Consider the following 12,384-nt stretch of genomic DNA (forward strand, 5'->3'; position numbering starts at 1 on the left):
ATTCAGGCCTACATTAGCTATAATGTATCTAACCGTGAATAAACTTTATTTCTTCCACAAATAGCATCAGCAGGTTTATGCTTTTAGATCATGTAAATGCAAAACTTTTAATATATGGAAAAAAACTTCTCCATTGTAATTTGTTCCTGAAAATGTTTTTTTGTAAGGAACTAAGGAAACTGATCACTGCCCCTCGTTGTTAGCACAGGCTGTTTCATACCATTTCCCCCTAAACTTCAGCCATGCTGCACAGCAGCCACGCTGCTGTGCAACATAGCTAAAAAAACACACTGACAAAACCATTAGCTTTTGCATAGGAGAGATATATGTGTTTTGCCAATGCTTGTTTGCAAAAGGTACTGAGCCACTTACTATGTCATTACATTTTTATCAATGTGATGAAGGGCTCCATCCAGGAGTCTCTGCTATTTCACAGTATATGCTGCATTCTGTGCAATGAATCTTACAATAGGAGCAGTGGCAGCTATCTAACAAACGGTTTAGCATTCCAGAAATGAATCAATGATTCCTACAATGTGAGCTGGGAAATCTATGCACAATGGGATTAGCATATTGCTAAAGAACTCTCACTTTGAGCCCACGAGCTATGCTGATAAGAGCCATCAGCACGGCATACTAGGGAAAGGATCTTACCATTAATTAATTAGAAAGGAGGGAAGATCTGTAGACCAGCGGAAGACGTCTATACCGCACTTTTGTGTCTTTTTTATCATAACACCACATAAAGCTATTCTGAAGCACAGCGTGTAAATAAACTGAGGAGCATGCAGTAAACAAGAAAGTGTGCCTGGTGGATGAACATTAGTTGCTGAAATATACTACAATTTAGCGTGTATATCTATCATTTTGTATTCAAGGAAAACATCCCCTAGAAAAACCAAGAGAGTATGGTACCAGCCCTCCCTCTTGAAAAGCAGTGAAACCCACCTATCAGACAGGCTCCAGGCTGGTGGTGCAGGCCTTAGTCTTCTTTCACCTGAAAGGAGATGGCTCTCTGTTGAAGAGCCCCCTTGACACTACTCCCCAGAAAGCATACTACGCACTGCAGCATGTTACTCAAAACGCTACAAGCTCTTCAAACTCATAATCCCAGCAATGGAAATACATCTTGTCCCCATCCAAATCCACACCATGATCATCATGAGCTTCATCACTTACAAGGTCACCTGCAAACCAGGCTGAGAAACTCCCCACCGCAGGTGGACGGCACCAAATCAAGATCCAAAACATCTCCAGATTGGAAATGAAGACGTGCAAGAAGGAAAAGACCAGAGAGAAAAACTTTTCCATCTACACACCGAGGTTTAGGATTAGGACCTCAGAATGGCTCCTACTCTCCTGTAATTTAGAAAGAAACTGAAACCCTACCTCATGAATGAGACCGCCTGCCCGCATGCTTAATTTGTTAAAAATAAGGAAGTGCCAGGGCCTTCCTCAGGAGGCCACTGCCGCTTGAACCACCCATTGCCCCTGCCACCCCTGCCAATGACAGTAACAACACAACTGCTAACCATCACACTCCTACAAGAGTGACAATTCTGACTATCTATTCGAGGCCCCCAAAGTTATGAGGATGGCTTGGGCAGCAGGTATTAGTCCTCGTAAATGTTTATTTAATTAATAAACAACTGTTATGTGCTCATCTTTAATTTAACCAAACAGCGCCACCATGTGGCAGACTGTCATAAATACTGGTGTTGGCAATTAAGGGCTGGTGCCAAGCACCAGAAACCATCAGCTCAAATTAAGCACATTAGGAATCTATTTATAATCTGCCTCATCGCCATGAATGGTAATTCGAGCGCACCTCCACAGTTGAGCGCACCAGTGTTCTCCAGCTATGCTTACACTTTGCCAGTGCCAATAAATCTATACATATTTCTACAGCGTTCCCAACTTGTGCATTGAATCAGGGGCATAGCTCCCATTGGGACAGCCGGTGGAGTGTACCAGGGCCCAGATGAGCAGGGGCCCAGCTTCCTATGCCAAGTAGTGTGTAACTTATCAGACCATTGGCACTGATTGTTTTTGTAAGTGTAAGTAATTGCCTAGGGCCCGGAAGATCAGTGTTTATTTTTAGTGGGACAGAGGTGAGCATAAGAGGTAGACGGCTAGAGGGCATAGTCACATAGCAAGACAGGCCCGAGGCACAGAGTTGCGGTGAAGCTTTTCAGTTAGCATGTCACTTTTCAATCTATCTCGGTCCCTGTGCAAGTTTCTATCTCCCTAGACTAAATCTATCGGGCTTCACCCAGGACTTTAAGTGGGATAAAAAAACTGGGGAGTCTCTCAAAGGGGTGTGGCCAATGTAATTAAGGGTGTGGTTTAAAAACAAGTAAGCTAAAATATGAGCTTAGCATAGCGTGCCGCCCGACTTGCATTTTGCTGTTTCTGTCATTGCATCCAGATATATGATACAAATAACATCATACCTACAACTCGGCAGAACTATTGGCTTTGTCAATAGTTGTTAGTTGCATAAGATAAATAAGCAGCACCTATGGCTTGTATATAATATTGAAAAAGCTTCCATTTAAAGTGACACCACGACAATGTTGCAGCTTCTGAGTTTCAAAAAGAGAAGGGAAATCCAGAGAGAAAATTACTCTCCTTAAAGGATTTCCCTAACCTACAACGCTCCCCTGGCATGACGTCATGCCGTAACTTCTCCACTCGTGAGAAGTGAGCAGTGCACATTGATGTACCTGCTGCTGTCACTACAGTCCGGAAAAAACGGACCACCTGTGCCAGGGCACAAAACAGAGCCTGATAGAGACCTGTTTGGAGGCCCCTTTTAAGAAACTGCTGGTGCTTAGCACCGGTGAGACCCGGTCCACTTAAAGCCCTGGCTACACCTATCTTTTTGTCTATCTCTGGGGGCGTGGCTTGGAGTGCACACTGCATTTCTAAGATGCCGGGGCGGCAAGCTCCGCCTTACTAAAGGCCCTGTCTGGTTCCTTCTCCATTGGCTAGCGGAATCGACCCTTTTCAAACTCCCGATATGAACTCAGCAGTACAAGGACCTGCAACATACATCCCTCATCAGGCATAAATTACTGTGCCCCTCAGTACGACAACAAATGGCGGAGCCCCATTGGATTACTGAGGCACACAGTGAGTGTATTCACCTGTTTGTTACCTGGCTGCTTCTTACCCATAGTCAATTTCACCTTACACCACATGAGTTGGCAATGCCGGGTTCTTTTGGATTTTTTGGACTGCTTTTACTCTGCTGCGCGTGCTCACTACCTGTTCCTGTGTGCAGGTGCGCAACTCCCGTAGGGCTCAACGGGCTTCAGCCCCTCTCTTTGTGTGTGTCAGCCCAGGCTCAGACAGCTTCCCGGGCACACATACAGACAGTTTTTGAGTACTTCACAGGTCTTTAAAAGACCATTCACTTGTTAACAAGGCTTTGTTGTTTTTTTCAACCCTTCTTAGAGCCCCTACATCGCCACTCTGCATATTGCTGGAAGAATTGGACCCCCCCCCCCGAAATTTGGCTCTAGTTGCACCTCTGCCTGTGTGTCATCCATCTAACTGACTCTCAAATACTTAATGCCTAGAAGCATTCGCCACCATTCCACCTTATGTAAGCCTCTCCAATGTCACTGCAGTGTACCTAGTCACATATCGTGTGATAAAGATGCAATCATGGAAGACCTACCGCTGTCTGCATGTCCTGCTTAACATACGTGCACTGGGCATTCTGGTGAACCTCTGTGATCCCCAATGCATGCAGTATATTACTGCACAGGGTTATCGATCTAACATTAGGTTGATATGATAAGGATTGGAACTCACCCTTAACCGTGCATTTTTGATAATTCTACTCATCAATGGCCACCGCGCAAATCACCTTGCTGTTGCTCATTACTCACCTTTACCCTCCTGAACTGCACGTTACATGCCATTTTGATGTAGACAATAATAAAGTCACCAACATCTACGTGACCCCTACTCAGCTTGGTCACTTGGCAATATGGCGGATCTCAAAGAGCATAGAGAACACAAAGGAGAAGGCACAATGAAAAGATCAACACAGGACCAACCGATTCCAGACTCTGCTGTAAAGGAGAAATGAGATAGGTCTTCTACCCTGGAGGCTATGTTGAAAAAACGGAATACTGTGCAAGACATTGAGCAGAGCATCAAAACTAACGCCGACCTCTTGCAGGTGGAGAAGGCTGGAATTAGAAAGGACCTTAACGACCTCACCAAAAGAATCACTGATGCAGAGGGAAGGATTAGTACTCTTGAAGATCAACATAGCTTCCACATGAAGCACATGCATGCACTCAAGGATATGCTAGCCTACCTTAAACGTACAAGTACGGATCTGGAAGAGGAGCAGCATTAAAATTGCTGGGCTACCATAAGGCGCGGAGTACTCCACCCTCTTGACCATCTACTTCATCAAATCATGGTTTCCAGCAACTCTGGGGATTTCCTTTTTGAAAGACTTCAAGACTGAGAGAGCCCACAGTATTCCCTCCTTCAAACCTAAGAACTTGATCTCCCTGAGACCGTTAATTTTCAAGCTTTTGAGACACCTACACTTTTGAACGATAAGTCTGAAGCCCGCATGGAAGACAACTCTAGTATAACCTAAGTAGCAGTATACATTTATTAGTTTATAACTAATTCATGTTTTGACTGTCCTGTGATCTGCTAATATGGCCTTTATGCTATTGTTCATTGTCACCTACCAATTGTGTTTGCTCCCCATATCTCAGTTGTTACATTGCATCGGTTGCTTTACTTACACCATTTTCAGTGATCATCTTGCCAGTCGGTTCTTTCTCTCAAGTTTGATATCTTCTTTGGATGATTCTTCAATGGTTGGCTCTTGTGTTGACAGATCGAAAAGACTTTTCCCTTTTGACTACTTGATGTATTTGCCCGCAGACATCCACCACATCAACTTTCTGTACGTGTACATCTATGCCCCAAATGGAGATGCTCCCCAGTTCTGGTCCTCGTTAAACTCCAAGCTAGCCCTATTCACACAGTCAGCTTGAATTATCTTGGGGAGTGACATCAACTTACCCATTTCTCTGATTCCCATAGTGTGCCATCGGACCGATATTGTGGTTCCACTCTGGGATTCCTGTTATTGCGTCCAGATATATGACACAACAAATGACATACACCTAAAATCAGCTAATCAATGTCTGTGGTTGTTGGTTGTGTATGATAAATGAGCAACAAGGATTTTGTTGTAAATAATTAAAATTGAAAATATTTCAATTCTGAAACTGTGAGACTCTATTCAACATTGCCTAAGCCTGTGGAAGGGGTAGTGGTCTTCCATGTGTCTCAGTCACTCCTGTTGTGTTCACTCGGTTAGACGTGTATGCCGTTTTTCACTTCACATCTCCTCCATATTTTGCACCTCATCTCTTTCCTCTCCTGTACCCTCTTTTTATTCTTTCTTGAATGCACTTCCTGGCATCTCCTTCACTTCACTACCACCTCCCACCATACTTTCATCTTGTCTATATTTTGACAACTGTGTACCGCCTTCACACAAATTGGCACACAATCACAATTGGAGCTGCAATACTTGACCATTGCCCTTTGTGCTCCACAGAGAGGCCAAGGATTGGATGGCCATATATTCCGGGCACCTCTCTGACCCTCTGGCAGATACTGTGAGAAACTCGCATTGCCTTCCGCCTCAACTCCAGAGCACTCAATCATGGCCCGTTACAAACACCCATAGGTGACTCAGTTCAAAATAGGCATCATACAAGAGTAATATACTACACGAAAAAAAATCCAAACAAAACATCCTGGAAATAGCAAACAATCTAAGGGAATGCACGATTAAGTACACATGTGAAATATAAACAGGAGATACATCTCTGACATGGATTACCTTAACTCTTTTTATTTTCATTTTTCAGAAATGTATCTTGTTTGTGCCATTAAGGACATGAATATAAGGCTTGATATGGACCCATTTCAATTTCCGTTTTTAATTACTACTAGGTCTGAGACCCGGAGGGACCCAGCCCACTTAAATAAGTCTGTCTGTCTGTCTGTCTGTCTGTCTGTCTGTGTGTCTGTCTGTCTGTCTGTCTGTGTGTCTGTCTGTCTGTCTGTCTATCTATCTATCTATTTCTTACCTTCTCTCTGTGCACCTCTGTTTCTCTTTCTGCCTTTCTCTGTCTCTCTCTATGTTAAAAGACTAGAGAGGAGAAATGAGAGAGAAGGCTAGGGAGAGCAGGGGCGTCGCTATGAATGGTGCAGCAGATGTAGTGGCACCAGGTCCCAATTAATCCTGATTGATTGATTGATGTTGCTTCTTTTTGCTACACAGTCAGCATTTATGGGGTGTGGCATTTTGCATTGGCGGCCAGCATGGCTGGCAGGTTTGCAGGGTAATACGGGGGGGGGACTCTCACAGGAGGTCGGGTGCACAATATTTTTTTTTAAGTACCTTGCAGTCGGGTCCCGCGTCCCTGCTCCTGCTCTCCTCATATTGACTCGAGCAACAGGAAGCACAGCAAGGCCCCACTGACCAGACACAACGCTGCAATGCAGCCTTGTAATTGGTCTGAGCATCCTGGTTCAATGCTCAGCAAGGGAATGGGGGCCTGGGCATGTTCTCCACGCAAGCTGTAATGCAGCCTGCATGGAGAACAGGGAAAGTGCGCGTGACTGGTTTGGGCGGCCCGAGAGGGCGGGCCATACAGTCATGTGCACTTGGGAGTGGGCAAACCACTCCTCCCCTGCCCTGCTCCAGAGCAGAGCAGCCCCGCCCACCTGCCCGCCCGCGAAGCAGCACAAAGCATAAAATGATAATAACTCAAAGTTATTATAATTTTACGTTTGGTACTTTGCACTTCCTAAAAGCAGTGGGGCGACGCTCCCCCGCCATAGTGGAGGAGCCACCACTGGCATTTTCCCTCCTTGAACTGGGGACCGTGATGCCCTTGCTACGCCACAGCACTGGATGTTGAAGGCTGCTGGTTAATAGCTGATTCCAGAGGGGGTGGGGGGGAAGGGGGTGATCTGCAGTCTAAATTACAGACTTCAGAACCAATAAAATTGGGTTTTGTTTCCTAGCCGCTCTCAACTTTGTTAAATTGCACGATTCTGAGACATCGTTGGATGTCCCTGTGTCTCAGTCGAGTTTCCAGTATACAAATAAAAGAAAAATTATCTGTATTGTGGTGACCCAAAGCATCAAGCACAACCTGAGTGTCCCTGCCTCGCTAACAAGGATCCTCGTGGTGACCAATCTGCTTTCCATTTCAAATGCACCGGATTATAAGATTACAAGGTATATTAGGGGTGCATTGACGTCTAGACACACACATAAATGACATTGTGTGGTCCAGTCCTCATAAACCTGCTAACTTACGGTGAGAGGGAGGAAGCAGCTCTCCGAGCCCACCCGTATATTCAACTCTCTGAAAACGCAAAATCCGCAAGACATCCATGCTCTCAAAGCATTGTCAATGCTATGACTGTAAAGGCTGTGGCGAGGGGTTGATGTCGCGGTGGTGGCGACTTACATATGATGAAGGCTACAGGGTGTCTGACCAGGCCTGGGTCGTCAAGGTAGTGGTTAAGAGGTACTGCTAAAGAAGGGAGTGCAATAAGTGTGAAATAAGGGAGGATGAGGAACAAGAGAGGTGCAAGATTGAGGACAGGACCCTAGGGTCATGTTCTGATGAAGCCCCACTAATACTTTTGTGAACATGGCTTGCTTCTGACGGCTTGTATACTGTGCGCTGTGCCTGCTCTGAGCTGTTCGCATTCTGAGCATGGACTCTTCCAAAAGGAACTGTGGCCGCTACCAGCCGCAACGTTCCTAAATACCAGGAAGAAGTGCTTTCAGGTGCTGAGAGCACTGTGGAGATTTTTTTAAAAGAAGAAACAGGAAATGGAGCAAGCCTCTCATTTCCACCCAGACCAAGGAAAGGGAAAAGTAAACTGTATTCATGAAAAAATACTTTTGTGTTTACATTCCCAAGGAAGGCCCTCTGCTCTTTGTATTTTAAGTTATCTGTGAAAAATGAGTGGCACTTGAGAGCTTGGACTGGGACGCTTCTGAAACGCGGTCGGTCGGATCTGAAGCAAGGATGCCAGACGCTTCTTCTGCTAGACGCCTCCGGGAGAATGGCAGGCACAAAACTAGGGACAAATAGAAATTCGTGTTTTGAAAAGTCTGAGCCCCGGAAGTCCTTTCAACGCTATAAAACTTTTTAGTTATGGGGCCTAAAAAATAAAAGAAAGGCGATTGATTCCCAACGCCTAGCCGTGCAGCTGGCATTACGGCTAACCCGCTCACCCAGGCGAAAATCAATTGGATGTAATCAGATAATTCCAGCAATTGGTTTAATTTGTGCGCCATGGATTCTTTCAGCGGTGCCATTAAGGAGGCTGAGCTGCCAGTTCGCGGCTGAAAATACAGCCGTTCCCTTTATTGGAGTCTTATTTTTCGCTTAAATCAAACAGATCTGTTTTGAAGCGTATTAAAGCGGCCCTCGCGCTGATGGAAAACGAAAGCGCTGCCCTCAAAGGCTGCTTTGGCGGAAGAGGAAATTAGCGTTTAATGCGATTGGCGACGGGATGGATGTGCGCGAGGCGCTGGTGCCGCGGGGCTCCGGGGACAGAGCAGTAATCCCTCGGGGACGGAGCGAGGTGTGAAAATGCGCTCTGCTGAGATTTATCGATTACATGAAAGAATAAATGTTTGTTGGTGGCGCAGGTTGTTGCTCTCACGTCGTATTAGCCTCAGTGCTCGCTCTGCTGGGCCCAGGGGTGAGGAAGTCGCAGCCTTGTTAGTTTTTCCGAGCACTTCCCCAGGTGTGTAGTGGCGACGTAGAGAACGAGCAGTCCCGGGCCTAGGGCGCCACGAGTCACGAACGCGGCATGTAAACTTCGATGGACAGACTGAGCCGAACACTGGGGGCCTCGGCCATTCTTCTCCCTGAAACAAATACTTGCATCGAACGAGAAACCCAAGCACCATTCGATCTAGTTGTGGTAGAATGGGACTGGAGGTGGGGGAGGGGCAGCCGACCGGAAGGGAGACTTGCATCCCCGGCATAGCTGCCAAGGTTTCAGATTGCTTATGTGTGACATTTTCATAATGTCAGTGTAGTTATGAGTGACATTCAACGACTATGAGTGACACTTTCTCGCAAGCAAAATCAAGTAATGAAGACAAGGGTAACATATAAATATCAGAAATTACACCCATTTGAACAACGAGAAACACTAAGAAGATCTTAAAACTGATTGCGCGGATGGCATGACGCCGTTCCTATGCATTATTCATTGTAAATCTTGTATAAACATCACGTGTTTCAACATCCATTCTAGATCATCACATTGAATATAAGTGGGTCATTACTTAGATAAACTATGTTGCATGTACATAACTGCTTTATTCTATTAACTGTGAAAGTGCCACAACTCAAGTATTGAAATGTCACACATAGGAGCACTGCATACAAGGAGTATTGCACATAAACAACCTAAAACATGCCAATTAACTTCAGTTTTAAAGCCGTAACAAGCACTATTCTATGTTCACCTCTCCCTACTACCTTCAGTAGCCATAGCTGATGCTCCTCAACAACACCTTGTGAGCTGCCACAAAAATTAAGTGGCACAATCAGCTGACTCATGGACACCGCCACAGACAGACAGGCACTGGGCAAGCAACAGCCTCACAGGCAGTCAGTGTGACCCAGCAGCCATGGTGCTGTAGTCTATTAAAACAAGTCTTATCAACCCTAATAAAAATCACGATTACCCCGAAAACGGTCCGCGCTACCGGTCCAGTCCTTCAGCAGGCGGTACAGATGAGCTGCTTATATTTAAAATTAAGAGAGTCAACACAGCTGAGGCTCACAGGTCACTCACAGCAGGCACCATTAATTCAGAACATTACTGCTCGACACCCAAAAATAATTATACCCCGGTCCACCCCCTCCCACTTCCCTCGGACGCACAGATCACACCACAGCAGGGCTGTCACAGAGAGCTATCCAATGCTGCTCTGCTGAGTGACGCTGCTGACCTGTGTGAACTTCTGCTGCAGGGCACGGGCAGGCAGGTGATCATGACCAACCCTGATAAGATCGAGCTTCTTCTCACTGGCGGCAAACTCAACCCTTGGTCCCCCTTCTTCTGGCCCCCCTCCTTTGTCCCCCCCTTCTCCCTCCCTGCTCCACAATTTTAGAATTCTCTACCTTTCCAAATGAGATCAACACCCTCGTACCTGGAGTTCCGGAGCACCCTGAAAACCAATTTGTTTGCACAGGTTTTTAAAATCCAAGCCGCATCACCCTCTCACTCAGGTATCATTTCCTCTACAGCGCCATGAAACCGCTTGGTGTGCGAGCGCTCAATAAATATTTTTAAATTCAAATTCAAATTCATGACTGCGCTACAAATGCTAATTTAGTAAAACCAATACCATTGCCAATCAAATAGCAGATACATTATACACTTTCAGGGGGCACTGTGACGCACACTTACTTTGTGTGGCTCACTGCAGCAATTTGGTTACGGGATGCCTTGTGGCCGCAACAACTCCTGCTGCAAGGCAAGCGCGCCGCGGCCGTCCCGACAAGAGCCGGCCTGCAAAGTCTTCTCAGACACACTGTGACCTCTCAGCGGTAGCTGGAGCACAGTGGTGTTCTGGGCTCCACAGTGGCCGTTGGCCTCGGTTCCGGGCCAGGGATTGGGACCGTCCGGATCCGTTACAGTGCTTCACATTAATTTTAAAAGTATAACTGCGTGCCCCGCCCTCCCTCCAATAGAATTATAGCCACCCCTCACCCCACCGCAGAGGCAGCAGGACACCCGACCCGCCTATTAGTTTCTGCATGGCGGTGTCATCCGCAATTGTTACAGTGTAGCTAGCTGCTGCTCAGCCAGCCTGCATAAGCCGCCTGCTGGGAGCAGCGCGCATGCTATGGCACGCTGCCACTCCACTAGGGTGAGACAGTTTCAGTCAGGAATTGGAAACTAATAGAAGTCCTGCGGTTAACAAACAGGCCAGGCGCTATCCCCATAATGCGTGACTTCACATTTCAGTGCGGTGATGTGGACCACCACACTGAAATGCGTTAGTCTAACGCCTGATGCGTTATACTTGGGAGGACTGGCTCGGGGTTTTTGGGCTGGTGGTGTAGCCCGAGCACATTGGGTTCGTTAGGCTACTTTTGGGCTGGCGGGAGGGGGGCTGTATTTAACCAGCCATTTCAACTGCTGTGCCACCATTTTGGGTAATGTTGTACACGGCAGCCGGTGACTTTTAGTGGGAAAGGGAAAGTTAATAAGGAAAGTTTAGTTTTTGAAAGTGGTTGTGGTAGTGTAGGTCCGTGGGATAGATGTACCTGTCATGGCGAATAGAGATTCCCATGTGTAGGAGGCCATGCGTCATCTGGCAGAGGCGGGACGCATGGACCTCGTCGTTCCTGCAGCGAGGGAGGCAGTGCGGACTTCAATGTGTGTGGCCGGCGGTGTGGCTGCGGTGGTGTGGCATGCTCATTGCAGCGACTACAAAGGGGCTGAGAAAAACAACAGGTATGTGCATGGCACCGCGGGAAAGGAGAGGTCCCAGGTTCAACACGGGCAATAAAAAAGGGACGGGGCATCGCACCGCGTCCCGCTCTGCAGATTGAGGAAGGAAAGGGCGGTGCCGCAGTGGGCATTCAACGGAATGAGGTCACGGTGCCTGGGGGGAGAGGCGTGTGACACACGGAAGGGAGAGAGGGCGGGGGGCCTTCAGGTCGAGACGATTGGGGGGAGGGCAAAAGGGCCTGATGGGGGGGTGAGGCCAGGAGATTTCATGGGCCCAGAAATGGTAGGCAAATGATCCAGGGGCAAGGTGGGAGGCACCTCTGCGGTACAGCAGCGGGGGGACCAGGCTTGTGGTGAGAGGGCAGGGAGTGAGACCCAGCGGATGAAGAAGAGCAGCATAAATGTGAGGGAGGGTGGGTCCCGGGTCGGGGGTCACCAGCAGGCATTGGGGGTGGAGGGCCTAAGGTGGGGTGGGAATCAAGTAAAAGAGGGAGGCAGGTCGACCCACAGTGGGGCTCCCCAGCATCCTTGGAGCTAGAGGGGTGGTTGGACAGGGCACCTTGGGGGCTCAGATCACGTTTGTCCAAGGAGGGGGGTGGAAACAGGAGGCACAACTGGGGGCCAAGGAGGAGCCAGCAGTAAGAGAAGGGGCGGGAGGGTTTGAGGAAGCGGCAGGAACGGGGTCCAGCATTTGCCATAGTGGCGACAATGCTGGAATGGAGTGAAGGGGAGGAGATGGAGGCAGCATGGGGGAGGGCCAAGCAGCATATGCCACCGGTCACAGTATATACAGTATATACACGCCGGGGA

This window comes from Triturus cristatus, chromosome 7 (assembly GCF_964204655.1).
Source record: "Triturus cristatus chromosome 7, aTriCri1.1, whole genome shotgun sequence".
In the NCBI taxonomy this organism is placed as follows: domain Eukaryota; kingdom Metazoa; phylum Chordata; class Amphibia; order Caudata; family Salamandridae; genus Triturus; species Triturus cristatus.